Here is a 22,904-nt window from a genome sequence, read left to right as displayed (position 1 = left end):
ATAGTATGTGTTATGTATGGCAAACATGGAGAAGTAACACTGGAAAGCAGCAAGGTATCTATATATTTTGCTCTTCATTTTATTTCTATTTTAGCAAGTAGATGGAAGAAAAATATAATTAAAACGTTTTATCTACAAATAATTGAAGTAGGTTGTGAAAGTTTGAGTTATAATTATTTTACTGTATGTAGTGTATATTATCTAGAAGCAGAATTCACTTAAATATCTATATATTGCTTATCAACTTACCAAATGAATGACAGGTATTTCTCACATTCTATGAATCTTTTCCAGGAAAATTATGAGACATGAAATAAGAATACTTGCTGAAATATAGTGAAGAAGTCAGTGGTAGAAACTAAACAATGGAACTGACACCCACTACTACTTATAACTCAGTGTTATAACTAGAAAAGTATTTATGTTGGAAATGTGTATATAATAAGAAAACATTTAAATTACAAATATTTTAGTTTTTATAGTACAACAGCTTTTCTCAGTAAAATAGCAAAATAGCATGCAGTTGAGTGGGTTTTTTTTTTTTTTTTTTTTGTATGTTATGACCTGGAGTCTATTTTTGTGTCTTGGATGCTCCAGGTGACATAATTTTCATTACTATATTGTGCATTTAAAACTATGATAACAGCAATATGTAAGGAAGTACTTTTAAAAGGCACTGTGGAGTAATTATCAACATTACAGAGCTAATCAGCAACATTTTACAAAGACATATATTGCTCTAAACACACTCTTTCACTTTCCTTATATTTATAGAAATTGAAGAGTACCACGGGAATGCTGTATCGCCATAGCAAGTGCTGCTTGTGCTTCTAGTGTCTCATGGATTTTTAATCATATGAGGTAAATACTAAATTTATTTTAGTTATATTTTCAGTATGAAATGAAATACCATTTTGTGTCTTCAGACTTATTTTCTTTATAACAATAAGGAAATTAATTTTATTTTATTTGATCATGCATTTAATTAAGTAGTTTCCCTGGTTTATTAGCTCCAAAGTGACTTGAGGAAGTTATGGCATATTAACAATCCACTGTTAGGCTTATCCAGTTTTCTCTGTAAAACTATTACATATGTTACATATGATATGTTTCCAGTACTCTGTACACTGTTTTTATTTGTTTAAAGTGATTTTTGTTCTTTTAAACACTATGGTAGCATGGTTCAATGTTCTAGTTCAAATGTTACACATGGAGCAAAATGGCTAAACATATTTTCCTTTTTAGTACTTATGACATGGGTAACGATATTGGAAGTATATCACTATTAAATAGGTGGAAAATGATTTACCTCTGGGCTTTTTTTTTTCTTTAGTTCTGGCAAATACAACATTTACTCATAGTGTATTTAAAATATATATATGCCTGAAAGAATAGAAACTACCTCAAAGCCTTTTAGGGGCCTTTCTATGTGTGGTATAGATAACTTTCTTTTCCTTGCAAAGTCTTATTGGTTTTTCTACCTCCCCTTTCTCAGCTGGTGGTCACTGATACACAAAAAAGTTTTTATTTTTTATTATTTTATTTATTTTGTTTTAGTTGTCTGAAAGCAGATTGAGACATTAGCAATCACTACTTTTGTTCACCACCTAACACTACAGAGAGAGAAATTAGGAATTGAGGGGTGCCCAGAAAGATAAGTCTTGGCTAGTAACTGTTAAGAAAGCCCTCATTTAACGCCAATACAGGGAGACATGTGGGGCTGCTTGCTTATGCCCTCATGAAGACCAAAAGTGAAGCAAAGAACATTTTCTTCTGAAAAATGAGTGTCCTAGAAAAGAAAGAGGCCTGCTTTTGGCACTCCTTCACAAGTCTACCAGACAAACAATAACGAAAGGAAAGAATGCCTTATTTGTGAAGTCTACCCAGGTGTTCATGGTGGACACAAACATACACACACATCTGGGATGATGTTTTGGGGCCCAAAGGAAACTGATACTTTCTATGCACAGAAATACAGGAAATGAAAATGAAAAAATGAAGTATATTTCAAGGAGCAATAGAAAAATTAAACAGGCAGAGGTATACTGAATTAGTGAGATTTTTTTTTAATAAAGGCATTATTGATCCAACTTAAATAATGAACTGCATGGTGGTGATGCATATGGCTCACATTTTATAATGGGCGATCTCCATTATGTTGACTTAGATGAAGTAATAGAGAAAGAACGGACAGTCATGTAAAGAGAATTAGAGGAAACTGCTCGTTTGCTCAGCACAAAAGTGTCTATCATTCACAGGGCTCTTCTAATCAAAACGAACATCTAATGGTACTTAAAATATAAATTTAATGTGATTTGAGGACACTATGAATATAATTGCTTCTTTGAATATTTCTTAGTATACTTTCATAGTTATTTTAGCCAGTTTAAGTAATCCTGATAAATTATCCCATATTTTCTACTTGAATTTAAGTGAAGTTCTACAATCTATCCCTGAGTGTGATCCCAAAGAACACTGGCTCTCTTCAGATGTCTATATAGTAGACAGAGTGATTTTATTTTTATTGGCAAAAAATGAAGCACATACTATGAAGGTTATTTTAAAACTTTTTTTTTTAAAGATTTTATTTATTTATTCATGAGAGAGAGAGAGAGGCAAAGACACAGACAGAGGGAGAAGCAGGCTCCTCCATGCAGGGAGCCTGATGCGGGACTCGATCCCAGGACTCCAGGATCATGCCCTGGGCCAAAGGCAGGCACTAAACCGCTGAGCCACCCAGGGATCCCCTATTTTAAAACTTAATATTTTATTTTGATGGGGTTTTTAAGAAACATCAAAGCCATATGGAAACTTTTATTTTAACAAAAATTTAAAGTATATAACAAAAGCAGAATGAAAGGACAGATCCTGTTTCCTCTAAGTTCTTGTTCTAACAGTTAAGCTCATTTTTACGTCCATTTTCAGCACCACTACCCCTGGCCCCCAAGACTGGCTCCTTCTCCTTTACACACAGTAAAGTCTTCATCTAAAGGGACAAAGAGAGATTTTAACATTGCCCCCCCCCCCCACTTCCACAGGTAGTGAACTATTTAACCTATTTTTTATTGCTATTCTTTATTTCCTCAAAATCTTTGGTGAGGTTTTAAAATTTATTTTCTTCATTCTAAAGCCATCAGAATATATTTTTAAAATCGGTATTAGTTAGGAGCAAAGTAAATTGAGAAGATAATGGAGACATTTTCGTTTTTCAAAAAATAACCAAACATAGACTCAAGTTTAGAAGGTTAAGTGTCATCAGTGTGATGACAGGGTGTAATTAGAAAGTGGATCACATTAAAATGGGCATATTGAACAGAGAGGGTACTATAAACTCGGTCAGTGCTCTGAGTAAAACACCCCCAAAACACTGTGATCTGAGTATCAAGTTGAAGGAGGATATTGATGAGCCTGAAGATAACTGCCCAGAGTGAGCATGATAATGAGGGAGTTTGAAAGTTTGAAAGAATTATGTGTGCCTTGTTTTGAGGAGAAAAGACTAACAAGTGTTAGAGATGATAATTTTCTGTAAATATCTGAATTAATGTCAGAAAGAAGGGAGCCTAGTTAGTATTTATAGCTGTGACTCTGAGGGAGGTCCTGAGAAATATGGGTCTACGGTGTACAACATGGGAAGGATTTTTAAGATAATATTATATGGGATTAGTTTAAGTAAACACAAAAAACAAACAAAGAAAAACTGTAAAAAATAGAATTTTTCTTGAAACAGAATGGGCTGCTGTAAACAGTGTTAAGAGTCCTGCTTCTAGAGATGTCACCTGAAGGCAGTTGACTGACTAGCTGCTTCTCACTGGGGATTCATGTATTAATAAGTGTTTGAAAAGATGAGTTTGCATTTCTCTCACTATTCATTCTTTGATGGTCTTTTACATAGTAAAATATTCTTTACAGACATCATCAGTATTTAATACTAAGTGATACTACTTTATACCCTATTTTTCTTGATTTAAGATGAATTTTTATATAAAGAAATTTTATTTAGAAAAATACTGGAATGGTTCTATTTTAATTCTGTCGCTAAGTAGAACATGAACTTGAAGTCAACAGTTTACCCTGTTTTAGTCCATGTATAAAGTAAGGAAGCTAAGCAAATGACCTCAAGATTCTTGCTAGTCCAAAAATCTCTGAATTTCATCTATTGGGCAGAAATTGCGAATAGTGTGGGAGAATGTTTTAGTGGTTGCAATCTCAGGCACAGGGCAGTGGTTCCTAGGTTCTCACTCACTGCCTTTGTTACTTTGGTAATTTACGTGAGGTCTCTGGGGCTTAGTTCACTAGTCCGTAAAAAGAAGATGTGAAACTACTGCTCGATATTGTCTTGGATGCTTATGTAATGATAATGGTAAGAATGAATGGCTTAAAATCAGCCATTACAAACTACATGCTTTTCCAATTCACTGACCTTGAATTAGAGCCCAACAATTATGTAGTTATCTCAGAGCACATTTTATAACATAAAGTTAAATATTGTTATATTTAACTGTTATTGTTTAATGATTTTGGAATATGACTAGGATAAGATGGTTAGACTTCTATTCATATATTATATAAAACCAGAATTGTTTTTGTTTTGTTTTTGTTGTTGTTGTTGTTTTTCTGAGGAAGTCTAGACATTGGCTATAGATATTCCCTTTTGTACTTGTCTGTATAGGTGTAATGTTAGCCAGTTCAGGTAAGTGTTCTGGTTAGGTGTCTCAACTCCTGAGAAAATGCCCAAATTATGCATGTTTTAAAACCCATGGATAGGGCAGCCCAGATGGCTCAGCAGTTTAGCGCCGCCTTCAGCCCAGGGCATGATCCTGGAGACCCCGGATTGAGTCCCATGTCAGGCTCCCCGCATGGGGCCTGCTTCTCCCTCTGCCTGTGTCTCTGCCTCTCTCTCTCTCTCTCTCTCTCTGTGTGTGTGTGTGTGTGTGTCTCATGAATAAATAAATAAAATCTTAAAAAAAAATAAAACCCATGGATATGTCCTTAATTAGTAATACCAAATGTTTGTGGTCTGTAACTCACCATACAATCAATATATGCGTCATAATTTCTGTCAGCCAATATCAATCAGCAAAAGAGTGGTAAGAAATAATAATGAGGGAAGATTGTCCAAATGACACGAATGCTTTTCATTCATCAGTATAGATTAAATTTTATCAATGGATTAAGCAAGACTATTAAAATCTTTGTATTTACTCCGTGGAAGTGCTTTCAATGAACCACAGCTTGTATCAATGCAATTGAATTACGTTGATTTGTGTTATGGATGCTAGAAATTCATGCTTGCCTTTATGGTAGTAATGTCATTCATGATGTGGTTTTCTTCATCCTTTATGAAGTTTCTCCATTAAGAAGATCATGTAACATACTTCCAGTCTAAGCACTCCAAATACATGGCTTCTCTTGGAAAGTTATTTTTAACTATGATTCCAGTAGACTATGTAATGGATTTATTTGCAGGTGTGTGTAGGGTACCAGGAAGCTCAAAACCAAATCTGTTGCAGATATCTGGCAAGTGAACAGAATCCAATAGCATATATGGTAGTGAGGTATAGCTGCTATGGGATCAGTCTAGGGATGGATCTCATCTCTTATTTAGCTCTAGGGTAGATTTGGTTGGGATATGACCTCATTTTTCTTTTCAGTGTTTATATTATGGTGGTGTTGTGAAGACTGAAAAGAGAAAACAATATAATAATACTCATTCTTAGTAAATGTTAGCTTAATCAGTACTAAAATAGAGATTCCCAAGAAGTAGTTCTTTTTCCACCACTTTTCTTGACCTATCAAAATACATATGCATGCATGTTTCCATTCAGTAAACATTTATGGAGCATCTATTATGTTCATTTATTACTCACATGTATGTGAGTAAACAATACAGTCAAGAACCTTTGTCATTTAACTTATGTTCTAAATGGATGCTGTATAGAGTCCATTAACAAGAAAAATATTTAAAAGAAAACATTCAATAATAAGTGCTAAAACAACTTGAGAGCTTGTGGAACTACTTGGAATTGTGTTGTCAGAAAAGGTTTTAACAATGGAAAAAAAAATCAAAAAAAAAAAAACCAAAAAAAACAATGGAGGTGACATTTTTAAGTAGGGACCTGAGTGATAAGAAGGAGCCACCTGTGCAATATCTGCAGGAAGAGCTTTCAGAGAGGAGGAAGCTTTAATTCCCAGGAAGAGGAGATAATCATCTGATTGGAGAGATTCCAGGACATTGTGGGGTAGCCATCCAATTAATATTTATGCACATAGGAACCAGTCTGTCTTGTCTTCCTTTCAAACTGAAAGGTGCTTTAAAGCCCTTCTACATGGAGGAGCTCAGCCATCTTTCTTACTAACATACTCTTCTCCTTTTTATGTTCTTTCCAATGGTAAGCTGGCCAAGGGCTCACTCCCTAGGTAGCTCCTTCGTTGACCTATTATTTTCCTTGAAAACATCCAGTCTGATCAATGTTAAAACGTATGATTTAGGCGTAAATTTGGAGTCAGGTAGCAGAGGTCTCTCAGGCTTCTAATCCAAGTCCTGGTTCCAGCCCAGGTGATCATAGTTCTCCATTTGACAGGTCCTGAAGACTATTAATAAGAAAGAGGAACTTTGCCCTCCTTTATTATTGTTTCTTGCAGGTAGCTCCTTTAGGAGTGACACAAAGAGCAGTACTGTTTTTGATAAAGGAGTCCAACAAATCTGGAGTCCCCCAGACATAAACTACTTGATTTCAAGTAGGTACTAACCTTATCCTTGGCATTATTTTATCTGTTTGGTTTTAAATTTTTTCCTCATTTATTTTGATCTCACACCACAACAACTGAGTTGGCTATCCCAAGTCCTTTTCAGAATAAAACAGGACAATAATACACTCTCTCAATATAAATATTTAATTTCTTATTCCTATTTGCCAAGTATGTCTTATTACCTATTGATTGCCTTTTTACATCTAATAATATCACAGTCTAATCACTCTGAATAAAGGATAATACCTCAGGCATCTTTACGCTTACCAGTTAAGATATAGTCTCAGGTTGATTATCCTGGAGATATTGGTCCACTTTTTGTGTTTCTCTCAACCCTATCCTGGTCCTCATGCATTTTGTGTGCATGGTAGTTGATCATTTTAGGCCTCAACAGTTATCTTCAGTGCATAGCAGGCAGGGGAAGGGAAAGGAACTAAAATTAAGAATAATCTTTTCAAATGTTTTATATGTTCTTTCTATGCCCATATGTATTTTTAGTGATCAGTGTTTTCACTAAAAGAGGTTAAAATATTATTAATATGTACATTGAATCAACTCTGCATTTGGTGCATACCATTCCCACAAGGCACGAGGGATATCTAATGAAAATGCAACTGCGGATCAACATGCTTGCAGCATGACTTGTTTCTCACCAGAAAAGAGGCTTGAAATGAATTTTAGTCCCCCTTTTTTTTTTTTTCAATCTGACAGATATAATCCTGTCCTATGTTTATCTCCTCATATTCCCAGAAAATTCTGAGAACCCTCACACTTCTATCCTATATATGTAAAGCTCTATTGGTATTTTTGTACTTCAACTATTGAAGACTGCATTTTTTTTTGGAGAAAGATCCATTTTCATAAAAACTGTTAGAAATCAAAATTTTTGTCTGCTGAGTGATCAAAAGTTTCAATGGTGGTGGATCTCAGTGGAAATATGATAACATCATTTTTGTGTCAACATTTACGCAACAACTTTTATAGCACTCTGTCGTGCGTGAACCAGGCACTGTTTTAAGCACTTTACAGTATTTATTTAATTTCCATGATAGCCCTATGAAATGAATTTTATTATTCCCTTTCTGCAGATGAAGAAACTAAAACTGAGAGGATTAATAACATGCCCAAGATCACACACAACTGATAAATACAATGTGTTATGTAACAAGATACACTTAGCAACTAAGACCTGCAACAGAAGAATTTTTGAGAGCCTAAAAGCAGCAGTAACAAGACCCAGTCGTTGCAGAATGAAAAATGGTCCTCTCTGAGATCTCTCTTCAAAATCTCCTGTCACTTGATAGGTTATATGAGGAAGAATAATTTCAGAAATGGATAAACAGTTTATAAATATGAAGTTAAGTCTGTATTAAGAAAATTTAAGAGCAAGTGATAAAAAAGGCATCAATTTCTTTTGCTTGGAGCCTAAATAATTTTGCCACCCCATCTAAATTTTCCCATATGAGAGGGAGATAAGTAAGATTAATCTCAGCTGGTCTCTGGTAAATCTGTTTGCATTGGGTCTCCCTCTGGACTCTGATTATATTTTGCCCTACTGTTAAGTGACAGTACCTAGCATCCTTGGAATCTTTTTATGACTCTGAATTCGTGCTGCACATGTGATTTACAGTAGCATTTAAAAAGTGCAGCACCTAATTAATTCACCAATCAGCTGTCAGAGCTTGTGATCTTTTCCTGGTTCACTGTTGAGCTCCCTGTGGGAGCATCAGTATTATGAAAGTGCCGTTTCCATTATGCTGTGTGTGGTGTTAGAGCAGAGTACTAAGTTATGCAGCTTGTTCATGGAAAATAAGCCATCCTCATGAGTGCCTTGATGACTTTGTTAAAGATACCTTCTTCCACCCCTGTTCTCTTGTTCTTGTGAATACTGTGGCTCCTCAGGACAACAGGGTTTTCACAGTGGCATAAATTAAGAGAAGGGAGATCAATGTATTTCAGTTTCATACCTGTGTTTTTTCCTCTTGCGTTTTTCTATTTTATCCTTAAGAAACATTATCCCATTTACTTTTTTAAAAAAAGCAAATTGAAAATCTATCTTCTCAGATCGTATATTCTCTGAAGACCTTCTTGTCTCAAACATTCCAAAATAAGGACACTTTATGCACAATAGGAATACTCAAGGCTACTAAGTATTTCATGGACTTACAAAATTATGTGAACATGTTTTATGAGTACTTTCAGAGAAAAAGAAATATAGGAAGGAAAGATATTGTGTTTGTAAAATTTTAGAATCAGGTTTATTTATGATTAATATGTACTTTAATGATTGCATGACTGAGTTTTTTGCTGAGTAATAAAGTCCTCCAAAACTTCCTTGCTTAACACAACAATCATTTGATTGTTTCTCACAGGTCTGCGGGTCAGTGGGTGGTTTTGATGATCCTAGGTTTGACTGACTTCAGCTGAACTTGCTCACATATATGAGGTCAGCTGTGGATAGGTCAGGAGTGACTAGTCTAGAATGACCTCGCTCACTTATGTTGCAATTTTGTGACTGAGGCACCAAGAGTGACTGAGCCATATGTTTCTATCACACAGTTGATTATCTTGAACCAATTCACATAACAGATGTCAGTTTCAAGACTGACATGGAATCGAAGCATTAAGGCCAATGTTTAGAACTGGCCCCGTGTTGCTTTTATCACATTCTGTTGACCAAAGCAAGTCACAAGGCCGCCTAGAAATAAGGAGTAGACAAATGAATTCTACCTCTGGATGAGAGTAACTGTGAAGTAACACTACAAAGAGAGTGGATATATGAAAGAGAGTAATTAGGGCAATTGTGCAATCTATCGCTTTTAACTACCTGGCAGAGTTTAATGTTATATAGACCTGACCTAGGTTTAGTTTTTGCACTGTTACCTTATCAGGCTGGTCCACCAATCAAAAACAGTTCTCAAATTTGACAGTACAACCTTGTATCACGACAGCAGTACAATACATTCCACATCCATTCAAAACATTTTATTTCAGATGTTTCTTTTTTAATTGGTTTTATTGAATAGAGATATAGAAAAATATTAAAATATGTATGAGTTGTAAATTAGGCTGCAAATGCATAACATTTTGCACATCATTAAGTGTAGGAAAACCATTAACATATCATGAAGTAACCCATATATTCTTCTTCAATCCCATCTCTTTCCTGTCCCCTCAGAGATAAACTGTCTTCTGAATTTTATCATTCTTTTGCTTTTTACTATAGTTTTGAGACATATTTCTACCATTGTATATTTGCTTCGGGATCCATATCTTTTTTTTTAATTTCACATAAATGGAATCATACTGCCTATTACCAGAGTTAGCTACCATTTTGATTTTTGTATTTTAGTTGAAGTATCTAGTCTATTGATCTTGATTACGGTGCTAATGTTTTCTTTAAATCTTCAACATTATTTTAAATTTGTTGTTTGTCTACTCATTCTTGTGTTTCTTGATCTATTTCCTAATTATTTTGAATTGATTAGTTATTCTCATTTCTCTTTAGTTTAGTTTAATACTTATATTCTCTTTTCTAGTCTTTAATGATTATCTTAGAAATGTAATTATGTTCAGGAAAACTCACTAAAGTGTGAAGTTCAATCTTTACTCTCCTTCTAAACAATATAAGAGCTTGGAATAACAACTACAATCAGCTCCCTTTAATTTTAGCAATTTTCATGGATTTTACTTCTATTGCAATATTTAACCCAAATGACAATTTTATTTTTGCTTCATATAGGTAAATAAGAATATTGCTCACTGTGTTTGCTTACCATTCCTTCTTGTATCTGAGATCTTCCACTTGAGATAATTTTCTTCTGCCTGAAGAACTACATCTAAGATACATCATTTTTTGGTAGCACATGCTTAGTTTTTGTCCATAAATGTCTTTATTTGTTCCTCACCACTGAAGGACATCTTGTGAAATATATGCTTCTGGGTTGATAGTTATTTTGCTCTAGCATATTCTATTAGTATACTAGTCTTCTGGTATGTACATTTTCGCTGTTCAGAAGTCAGTTGTCCACCTAACTGCTTTCTGTGAAGATGATCGATCTTTCTTCTTCACAGCATGTAACATTTTTATTTTGTCTCTGCTGCCTTTAACTTTTACTGTGTTATGTCCAGATATCAAATTTTTCATATTTATTTTATCTTATTTTATTTTGATCTTAGGTTATTTAATATTTATATTAATGTATTCCATCAATTATGGAAAACTTCTCAGATGTTATTTACATACTGCCTTTACTCATTTGTCTCTTTCCTTTCCTTCTGGAATCAAGGAGGTAAAAGTTAGTTTTCATGCTCTATTCATATTTTGGATTCCAGTGTGTTCTTAATTTTTGGTCACTGAATTCAATTTTCTTTAATTGGTTTAAGTTGTGACATAATTTTAAATATGCAGCAAGGTCCAAAGAAAAGTAATAAAGATTTTTATGTACCTTCATCCAGATTTTCCAGATGTTAAAATTTTACCACATTTCCTTTGTCATATCCTCTCTCTTAAACATTTAAGGTTAACCTGAGTCACAATACCTCTGAATCATGAAATGTTTCTTTATATTTTTTTCCTAAAAACAAGAACATAATCTTCATAACCGCAATATAATTATAAAAACCAAGATATTAATATAAATTTTATATTAGTAATTAATATTCAGGAATATTGGTTTTTATCCATTGCTGTGATTACTCCAAAATGTAGTGGCTGGAAACAGAAAATCTGTGAAAGTCCTCAATCAAATGATATATACTGGCAAATTAGATACAAACATAACAAAATAGAGGATCCCTGGGTAGCTCAGCGGTTTAGTGCCTGCCTTTGGCCCAGGGCACGATCCTGGAGTCCCGGGATCAAGTCCCGCATCCGGCTCCCGGCATGGAGCCTGCTTCTCTCTCCTTCTGTGTCCCTGCCTCTCTCTGTCACTCTCTCTATGTCTACCATAAATCAATCAATCAATCAATAAGTCTTTAAAAAAAAATAAAACAAGTTCATCCAACTGTAATGTGTATGAGGAACACACTTTAAATATGAAGACATGCATACGTGAAAGTCAAAGATATTCCCTGTAAATAGTAACCAAAAGAGAGTAGACAAAATAGATGATGTATCAGACAAAATAGACTTTAAGTAAAAATTGTTAATAAAAGAGACAAAGAAGGACATTATATATAATAATATAAGGTCAATTCACCAAGAAGATATAATAATTATAAAGATACATGCAGCAAACATCAGAGCTCTTAAATATATTAAGCAAATATTAATAGAATTGAAGTAAGAAATAGCTCTACAATAGTAGTAAGAGACTTGAATACCCTACTTTCAATAATGGATAGAAAATGAGATAGAAGATCAGCAAGGAAACAACACTAGGAACAATCAACAAGGAACAAAACAACAAGGAGCAACACTATAGTCCAATTGGATTTAATATAAATGTACAGAACACTCTACCCAACACTAGCAAAATACATATTTTCACATGGGATATTTTCCAGGATAGACCATATGTTAGGTCAAAAAACCAACTTAATAAATGTTTAAATATTAAAATCATGCTGAGTATCTTTCCCAGTTGCAATGGAATACAGCCAGATATCAATAGCAGAATGAAACCTGGAAAACACACAAATATGTGGAAATTAAGCAAAATGCTCTTACGCAACCAATGGGTCAAAAATGAAATCATAGAAGAAATTAGAAAATATCCTGAGGCAAATGAAATCTAAAACACAGCAGACCAAAAGTTACTGCACACAGTGAAAACTATGCTAAAAAGGAACTTTATAGTTAATACTGGCATTAAGAAAGAAGAAATATTTCAAATCAGTAAACCAACTTTACACTGTAAAAAACAAGATAAAAATATAGAAACCCAAGCTAAAAGAAGGAAATAATAAAGATTAGAGCAAATACAAGCAAAATAGAGAAATGCACAAAACCAAGAATAAGTTCTTTTGAAAGATAAGAATATTAAACTTTTAGCTAGACTAAGAAAAAAGGCGAGGTGTAAATAACTAAATTCTGAAATGAAAGAAGGGACATTATTACCAATTTTACAGAAATGAAGAGGACTATATGAGAGTACCAAGAAAATTGTATGACAGCAAATTGTGCAAACTTGATGAAATAGACAAATTAGAAGCACACAACCTACTAAGACTAAATCATAAAGAAATGTATTTTTTAAAAGATTTTATTTATTTATTTGACAGATAGTGCACAAGCAGAGGGAGTGGCAGGCAGAGGGAGAGGAAGAATCTGGGGCTCGATCCCAGAACTCTGGGATCGCGACTTAAGCTGAAGGTAGACCCTTAACCAACTGAACCACAAGGACCCCTTCAGAGAGAAGTTTAAAAAACCTGAATAGACCTAAAAATATTGAATCAGTAATCAAACCTACACCCCAACAAAGAAAAGTCTAGGCCTAGATGGTTTTACTGTGAATTCTAACGAACATTTAAGAAGGAATTAATACTAATCCTTCTCGAGCTCTTCCAAAAAGTTAAAGAGGAAGAAACACTTCCAAATTCATTTTATAAAGCCAGAATTACCTTCATATCAAATTCAAAGACACTGCAGAAAAATAAAACTATAGACTAATATCTCTAATAGGTATTGTTGCAGAAACCTTCAAGAAAATACCAGCAAACTGAATTCAACAGCACAATTACAGGATTGTACACCATGATTAATTAGGATTCATTTCTGGAATGTAAGGATGGCTCAATATACTAAAATAAATTAATGTAATACAGTAACAAAATGAAGAAAAAGGTACATGATCATCTCAATTGACACAGAAAAAGTATTTGACAAAATTCAATGCTCTTCCATGATAAAAACATTCAAATACTAGAAATAGAAAGAAACTACCTTAGTATAGTAAAGGCCAAAATGAAAAACCCATGTTAACATCCTACTCAATGATGAACAAATGAAAGCTTTCCCTTTAATGTCAGGAACCAGACAAGGATGACCACTTTTGTTACTTTTATTCAACATTGTACTATATATCCTAGCTAGAGCAATTAGGAGAGAAAAATAAATAAAAAAGTATCCAAATTGGAAAAATAAAAGTAAAATTATATTTTTTCACAAATTACATGATTTTTTTTAAAAGATATTTATTCATTTGAGAGAGAGAGTGAGAAAAGTGAAAGAGAACATGAGCAAAGGGAGGGTTAGAGGGAGAGGGAGAAGCAGACTCCCCATCAAGCAGGGAGCCTGATACAGGACATAACCCCAGGACCCCGGGATCATGACCTGAGCTGAAAGCAGACGCTTAACTGACTGAGCTACCAAGGTGTCCCCAGATTACATGATTTTATATAAAAATAATTCTAACAATTATGCACACATACACAGACCTGTTAGAGCTAATAAACAAATTCAGCAAAGTTGCAGAATACAATTAATGTTCAAAATCAGTTGCATTTCTATACACTGGCAATGAACAATCTTAAAAGGAAATTAAGAAGCAATTGCATTTAAAATATTATCAAAAAGAATAAAATACTCAGTCATAAATGTAATCAAGGAGACAAAGGACTTGTACACCAAAAAGTACAAGATATTGCTGAAAGAGATTAAGTAATATACAAATAAATGGGGATTCTATGTTCATGTTATATTATGTAGACATCATTACTGTCCAAGAAAATTTATAATTTTTGTGAAATACCTATCAAAATATCAACAATGTTTTTTGCAGATATATATATATACCCTAAATTTAATGTGGAATCCCAAGGGGCATGAATAGTCAAAATAGTCTTGAAAAAAAAGTCTCATTCTTCCTGATTTCAAAATTTTTATATAAAGCTACCACAATCAAAACAGTGTGGTACTGATATAAAGCAGGTATATAGACCAGTGGACTAGAATAGAGAGCCCAGAAATAAACCCACACATATAAGGTCTAATGCTTTTTGACAAAAGTGCCGTGACCATTCTGTGGGGAAAAGACACCCTTTTCAACTATGGTGTCTTTGGAAAACTGAATATCTGTATGCAAAAGAGTGTGGTGGGATTCTTATAGCATATGCAAAAAATAATAATAATAATTCATATGGATCAAAGACCTAAACATGGGAGCTAAAACTATAAAATATTTAAACAAAGCATAAAAGCTTCACAGCATCAGATTTGGCAATGATTTCTTGTATATGACACCAAAAGCATAGCTAACAAATTAAAAATAGATAAATTGACTACATAAAAATTAAAATCTTTTGTGTATCAGAGAATACTATTAACATAATTCAAAACAAGGAGATGAAGAAACATTTGTACAACCATGTTCATAATAGCATTATTCACAATAGCCAAAGCAGAAACAATCCAAATATCCATCAATGGATGAGCAAATAAATAAAATGTAGTATGTACATACAATGGAATATTACTCAGCCTTAGAATAAAAGGAAATTCTAACATGTATTACAGCACGCATGAATTTTAAAGACATTTTACTAAGTAAAATAAACCAGACACAATAGGATGTATGATTCCACTTATAAAAGAATAGTCAAATTCATAGAGAAAATAAAATGGTGATTTTCAGGGTCTTGGCGTGGGGAAAATGGGGAGTTACTGCTTAATGGGTACAGTTTTAGTTTTGCAGATGAAAATAGTTTTGTGGATGGTGTGATGGCAGCACAAAAATATGAATGTACTTAATACCACTGAACTGTACACTTAGAATGGTTTAAATAATTTTTGTGTTATGTATATAATATCACAATTAAATAAATTGAATATAAACCAAACCAAAACATTTATGGGTCAGGCATCAAGAGTGACTTAATTGGATGGGTTTGGATCAGAGTATCTATGTGGTTATTGCTAAGCAGCAGTCATTTAAAGGCTCACTTGGGCTTGGTGATGTATTTCCAAAACATATGCATGCACCTATATCCCTCACTATGTGGACCTAACCATAGAGTTGCTTGATGTCTTCATGCTATAGTGGCTAACTTCCTCAGTGTGGCCAATCTAAGAGGGAACAATAGGAAGCCACAATGCCTTTTCAATCTTACAAGTGGCATCTTTCTATTTCTATTATATGCTATTTGTTAGAAGTGAATCTGAATTATAGCCATTACTCAGGGAGGGAGGAATTAGGCATGGGGAACATCAAAGATTTGTGGGCATATTTTTAAAGCACCACAGATATTATTTAAATTTTTCTCCTTGTCCCTGTGATTTCCTTTATAGCAATAGTGAGTATAAGATCATATGTCTTTTTCATGTCCTTTACACGTAGTCTTTGTCTTGCATTGGCATTTCAGAAGAGTATAGCGGGGAACACTTGGGTGGCTCAGTTTGTTAAGTGTCTGCCTTCTGCTTAAGGTCATGATCTCAGGTCCTGGGTTTGAGCCCTGTGTCAGGCACTCTGCTCAGTGGGAAGTCTGCTTTGCCCTCTGGTCTCCCCCAAACTCATGTTCTCTCTTACTCTCTCTCAAATAAGTAAGTAAGTAAATAAATAAATAAATAAATAAATAAATAAATAAATAAATAAATAAAAGTTTCTCCCTTTGCCCCATCCCCTCATGCCCATTCTATTTCAAGTAAATAAACAAAATATTTAAAAAATAATTTTTAGAAAAAGAAGGTTATAGCCAGTTTTTCTATAGATTACCTCTTGGTTTGGATGCCTTCATGGTTAGATTCAGTTATGCATGCAGTTATGCATTTTTGGAGGAATATTTCAAAGGTAATATTCTCATTGCACCACACAAGAGAACCTATGGTGTCCACTTTCTCATACTGGTGGAGTTAATTTTAATCATTTGGTTAAATGAATGTTGGTTTTTCTATCATATAATTACTATAATTTATTTGTGATTAGTAAGATGCCTTTGAAATCCTGTATTTTTTTCCTTTGTAATCAGTTTGATGTTTTGAGACTATAGGATCTTGTCCTACTACTATTCATTGAACTTTAAACCACTTCCCTTATTTATTCCCTTAGAATAAATTCTTTAAAACTTCTTGCCAGATCACTAATACATTTTAAAAAGTGTTTGATTTTGTGTTTTAATATATTAGGTTGTCTTTTGCATGAAGGTCAGTCAGGGTATCTTTTCCACCAACTGCTAGAAACCAATGAAATGTTTCCTATTTTGATACCCATTTTTACAACTAAGATTAAATCCTTTCCTGCCTCTCAAAGCTTTGGCTATTGTCATTGGGCATTGTGGTTACTACTCACTTGTTAAAAACAGGATGTACTCCCCTCTAATTGTTCATACATTCTGGCCCTCCAATTATTTTATTTTATGGATGGAGTTTATAGAGTATCCCAAATGTTCTCCTAATAGTAACTCAGTGAAGTTGGATCACTATTAAGTGATAGCATATTCACATAGTAGAAAATGCCTAATGATAACATTAACTAATGATAATTGTGTGCTTGCTGTATTTGAACATTCTAACTTCATTTACAAGTATTAATTCATTTAATCTTCCTAACATCTTATGAAGTGGATGCCATTATTATACCTCTTTTACTGATTAGAGAGCAAATAATTGCCAAGCTGTGAGTCAAATTCAGGCAGTCTGTCTCCAGAGGTGGTACTATTATTGGACACTACTGCCATGAAAAGAATTGCCTCCTGTAGAGCTATTTGTACATCTCTATATGAATGTGAAATCTCCATGGCAAGAGAGGATAGAGTTAGAAGGGTATATAAAAGCTGAAGAAACTGAAGCTTGAAAAAAAGTCAGCTTATTTACTATTTAGGGATAAAGATGAGGGAAAATTTAGGTCTCCTGATACCCAATCAATCCAGTTTACTTTCCATCATATCATACTGTAAATGTCTGGTAAAGTGAAAATAAATACCCTACACTCAACTATTTCACCAGGGGCAATGAGAGCTCTACAATGTCAATTTCAAAGTTGAATTCTAAAATGAATATGCTAGATATGCTATACATTAATTAAACATGAACTGCTTTTGCTTGCTTTCTTAGAACATAAAAGGGCTTTGGGGGAATGATTTGGATGACCCATGCATTTTTGCACAGATAATCTGGTTAGTTCAAACTTTTTCTCTTGTCCTAAGCAAATATATTTGACATAATTTCTCATTTGCTCAGTTGCTTAAAAGTAATCTTTGTAAATGCAAATTTTGAACATGCTCTTGAAAAAGTCTTTCCTGGTTACCAAATAAAGTATGCAGTTATAAGAGGAACTATCATGTACATACCCATTTAGCAAAATAGTTATTTATACTATTTAGTTTTGTCATGAAACTAATAAAGTTACAGAGTATAGGGGTAATGTTCATTGACATAACATTTTTGATTTCCATGCCATTATTTTTGTTATATGATGTTTACAATACATTGATTTTATTAAAATAATACTCAACAGCTCTATATTTAGAGGCTTCTCTATGATACTTAGAAAAGGGTGACATTCAAAATCTGAAACAAGCAAATGAGCGTATAATGTGCTGTTATGAATCAGAAGGGGTAACTAACCATTCAGAACACAGATGAACCAGAAACAATGCCAGACAGTGTATACTGGGTGAACTAGAGCTCTCACATACATTGTGAAGGTATGGAGGTAAAGACACTCTTGCATTTTATCCTCTTATTTGTGTTGTGTTGATATTCTTGTGTTGATTTTTATTCTCATTATCATATATCCTCCTGGTAGCACAAACATACTCGAAAGGAAAATAAGTCATAAAAACACGGATTATAGACAAAGAATGGTGAATTTTTTAATCCATGATGGAGATATCTAGTCTTCTCACTTATTCAGCTTCTCTCTCTTTCCAGGTACATGAGAAAAAATATACTTTTCCTATTCCCTTCACTTTTTTAAAGATTATGTTATTTATTTATTTATTTATTTATTTATTTATTTATTTATTTATTTATTTATAGAGAGAGTACACACATTAGTGGGGGGAGGAGCAGAAGGAGAGAATCCCAAGCATATTCCCTGCTGAGCACAGAGCCCAATGTGGGCTCAATCCTGCAACCCTGAGATCATGACCTGAGCCAAAACCAAGAGTCAGACTCTTAACCAACTGAGCCACGCAGGCACCCCTCCATTCCCTTACTCTGGGGTTGGGCCATGTGGCTGTTAGGACAAGAGGATATGAGAAGTGATTGAGTGAATCACATCTAAGACTAAGCATTTAATTATAATCCTCCAGGGTTTTCTTTCTTTCAAAGGTAACTTATTCCAGATGGTTTAGTCTCAAGATAATAGAGCCTCCATTAATCTGAGTGATGTGTAAAGCAATCCTACACAGAATTTCCACATGGGATATATAGTATTAGTGAAAAATAAACTTCCACTTTGGTAGGCCACTGAGATTTGGGGTTTGTAACAATGCCCTGGTTAATATACATCCAATGGAATGGTTAATAAATATGCTTGTATTAAAGAATTAAACTCCTTAAAATTATCTGAATAATTTTGAAGTTCATTATAAAATATAGATAATATAACAATCCTTCTAAGTTTTATCTTGAGTTTTACTGTATCCTTATTATCAATTCAATGAGCACATTTCCCCCCCCAAAGGTAATATGTATCCTAACACTGATGCTCCAATTTTCAAATTCAGTGTTCTCACTATGAAGTTTTGCCCCTAATTCTAGCACAGTATGATTGTTGTTTCACAATGATTTTGTAAGTAAAGAATCAGCTGTTCCTTCTCCTCTGTCTCTTTTCTTCTTTCCCTCATAAATGGATGCCTTTAATCTGCCTGAGAAATCACTTCTTCCCCTTTTATTCTGGACTTTCAGGAACATGCTTTACTAGATTAAAAAAAAAAAGTCATTTCTGAAGAACCAGACACATTTTGTGTCTTATAATTCTGTTCTGTAAAAAGCAACAAGATAGGGTTTTAAAGGCATTCTCTCCTCCTCATTTGAGAATAATAGTTCATTACCAAGTACATAGCATAATCCATAGACATTAGAATTCAGGAATCTGTTCCTATCCCTGTGGTACTTCATTCCTTTGAGTCCCAGAAGCACTGTGAGCCCTAAACTAGACTTGTGGAATCTGTCAGAAAAACAGAACAACTTAAATAATGTGGGCTTAAATAGTGTCAAGCTTCATTGTTGGTAGGGTTTTTGAAATTTTAGAAAATTCTAACCCAATGGCTGCTGTTTTATAAGTGAAAAAAGAGTCACAAATAATAGTTTATGGAATATGTTGACTTAATGCAATTCAGTAAATTATTATTAAGGAACTGTATCCTAAATAATATTATCCTATTCTGGAAGGAGGACATGTGGGAGGAGAAAGGTGAGATATACAAAGATAAAACATGTTACTGTACTTATAGATTAGTGAAGAAAAAGAACATATACAGAAACTATTATCATATAAGAGAAGATATATTATCTTAGTAGTGAAGTTCTATGATAATAAAATACATACAAATTTTAATTGAAATTATAAAAATCAAGCTGAGGGCTAAATGACTTTGTGTGGATCCGGTAGCCTTGGAAGACTGGATTTTTCATGCAAATAAATAAAAAAGTTAAAGAATACACTGTAAGTATAGAACATAAACCAGAAAGGACTGGATATATTATGGGTGTGGTGAATTGTTTGAGGATGAGGAGGCTGGAGAATTGAATGGACGTGTCTGTGTAGAAATGGATAAATCTAGAAATATAGATTGGAAGCTCATACTACATGAATTTACTTTAAAGATAAATGGGGAGGAGCACATTATACATTTTAGAGTGGAGAACTAAAATGAGATAAAGGCACTTTAATTTTTGGAAAATAAGTTTTACAAACATATATCGATACGGTTAAGCAAGTTCTCACTTGTCTACCAGGACAATTTTGCATCAGTGACTAGTGAGTGGAACCTGATGAATTGGACTAAGCCCTCAGAGAGTTCTGGTGACATGGTGGGAGGCTTCCACAGCATATTTACCATCTTGTGTTCTCAATTTTATTGCTGGTGAGCATGGTAGAACAGGGTAAAATCAACAGAAGTTCTCAGCGTGGTCTCTAGGACTCAGATGGAAGCTTACAATCAGGTCTAGGCTAGTCCTGCCATTTATTAATCATGGGCCCAGATGGAGTCAATCTCTAAGCCTATTAAACTCCTTGCCTTGCCCTGCTCAGAAAGCATTATAACAAGTGAGCAAGTTATGTCCACAGGTGACTCATCAAGACATTATGGGAAAACTGCTAAAGAACAAGTCAGAGTGGTCCTCTGTTGTACAAACCTATGATTCCCAAATATATCCCATATTACTACAGCCTTCAAAACAGATTGGTAAGCCCCCTCCAAAAAAGTTTTTTTTTTAAAGCTGTTATTTGCTTTCCCCAAAAGATTAGTATTAAGAGAATAATACAGTAACAGTGACTACCATGGGTAAGGAAAACGTAACTCCTATTATAAAATATATGTATGTGCCAGTTGGTGTGTTTGTTTTTTGAAGTCAAACAGAAGGGGCTCATTGAATAGGAAAAACAGAGAAAAGAAAACAACCAAGGAAGTGGAAATGTCAATGAATAGAAATTTCAGCAGAAAAGAAGACCTCAGAGTCACAACAGAAGCCCAAATAATTTGCAAAATCACTGGAGAAAACATTAATCTTTCTACAGGGGTCTGGCTAGCAGGTTGGAGTAAACTTTATTTAAATCTCAGATCTCAAAGGTGACCTCATCTGATAGGGGGATTTCATTCTGTCTTGGGGAACTCTAAATTGTTAGAGAATGGAAGGAAAAGAGAGTCAAGCCCTGGTGCTATGCAGCCAGCACTACAGTTGTGAATTTGGAGGATTAAATCTGGCACTAATCAGCAAACATTGTAGCTGAGTTCTCTGAGTGGCAGGCTAACAAGCAACCCAGTCTACTCTTTTGGATTAGAAAAGGGAAAATAGCCCATGGGTTTGCAAAGTCTTTAAGAGAACTCCAGTCAAGTCAGCTTAGAATGATTTCTGTAGGTTTCGTTTGAGAGGTGCGATCCTGGTACTCCAGGGCAATTCTGAGGGTCTCCAATTTTCTTTCTTTTTTTTTTTCTTTTCCTCTTCTTTTTTTATTTCCTCATAATTTTCCTGTCAAGTCACTCTCTCAGACTTGTGGTATGACTGGCTACCGAGAGGGAATGTTCCCAGTAAATTCATTTTAGCCTTCAGCCTCTCCACTATGGCTGCTGCGGTCAGCAGGGCTCAGGGCTCAGCCTTTACTATTCGTGATGCCATTTACCCACTGACAAGACTCAGATAGGAAGCTTTCGACTCTGACACAGGAGATGCTCAGCCCCTCTGCCCTCTTCCTTTGACCTTCCAGTTTAGGTTTCCTGTTTCTGTTTCACATTTTGTAGTACATTCTGATCTTGGTTTGTTGGTTGGTTGAGTTTTTCCTCCCTCGCACACTGAATTTTCTCTTCCCTCCTATTCCCAATCCAGTGATTAGTTTACAGCTTTCACAATTTCTTTACTACTTCCTGTTCTGCAGGAATTGAGGCAGAATAGGAGAAAATTAAAAGAGGATTTAAATTGTTTTTTACTGGGACACCTGGGTGGCTCAGTGGTTGAGTGACTGCCTTTGGCTCAGGTCATGACCCTGGGGTCCTAGGATAGAGTCCCACATCGGGCTCCTACAGGGAGCCTTCTTCTCCCTCTGCCTATGTCTCTGCCTCTCTCTCTGTGTCTCTTATGAATAAGTAAGTAAGTAAGTAAATAAATAAATAAATCTTAAAAAAATAATAAATCTCTTTTTACTGGTTTCAATAGTGCTATGTGATATAGGAGGGGGTTTTTTTCCTTCTTTTTTTGGGAAAAAACATTGTTGTAATTGTTATGAGACCTCATATGACAGTAAATGGTCACATGGGTTGGGGCAACTGACTTTCAAATTCTGCCACATATTGGATGAGTTACTTACAATAAGTTAGTGAACATCTATAACCTCGGGTTTTTTTCCGTAACATCAGAATCTCAGAATTGTTCAGATATAATGAGATAATTTGAGGTGGAAGCAACCTTGTTGAGACACTCTAGCCCTTACTATAACTATGACTTGGACTCATACTACTGTTGCCCTTTTACTATTTAGAGTCTGTTAACTGCTTCTCAAAGGTTCCCGTTTGCCGTGGGAGTGCTTTTTAGCAAAAAAAAATTCCATTTGCTG

General features: G+C 34.4%; 1 protein-coding gene across 5 annotated transcripts in view; it reads left to right on the top strand.

The window, feature by feature from the left end:
- Positions 1–22,904, top strand: part of LINGO2 (leucine rich repeat and Ig domain containing 2) — a 1,117,067-nt gene that overhangs the window by 470,050 nt on the left and 624,113 nt on the right. For all 5 annotated transcript variants that reach the window (XM_038552580.1, XM_038552583.1, XM_038552579.1 and 2 more), the window contains exon 3: positions 775–861. The gene's annotated coding sequence lies outside the window, so the exon portion shown is untranslated. The remainder of the gene's footprint in view (positions 1–774; positions 862–22,904) is intronic.

The sequence above is a fragment of the Canis lupus genome, chromosome 11 (genome assembly GCF_011100685.1).
Source record: "Canis lupus familiaris isolate Mischka breed German Shepherd chromosome 11, alternate assembly UU_Cfam_GSD_1.0, whole genome shotgun sequence".
NCBI classification, from domain to species: Eukaryota; Metazoa; Chordata; class Mammalia; order Carnivora; family Canidae; genus Canis; species Canis lupus.
This window is presented reverse-complemented; position numbering and strand designations above follow the sequence as displayed.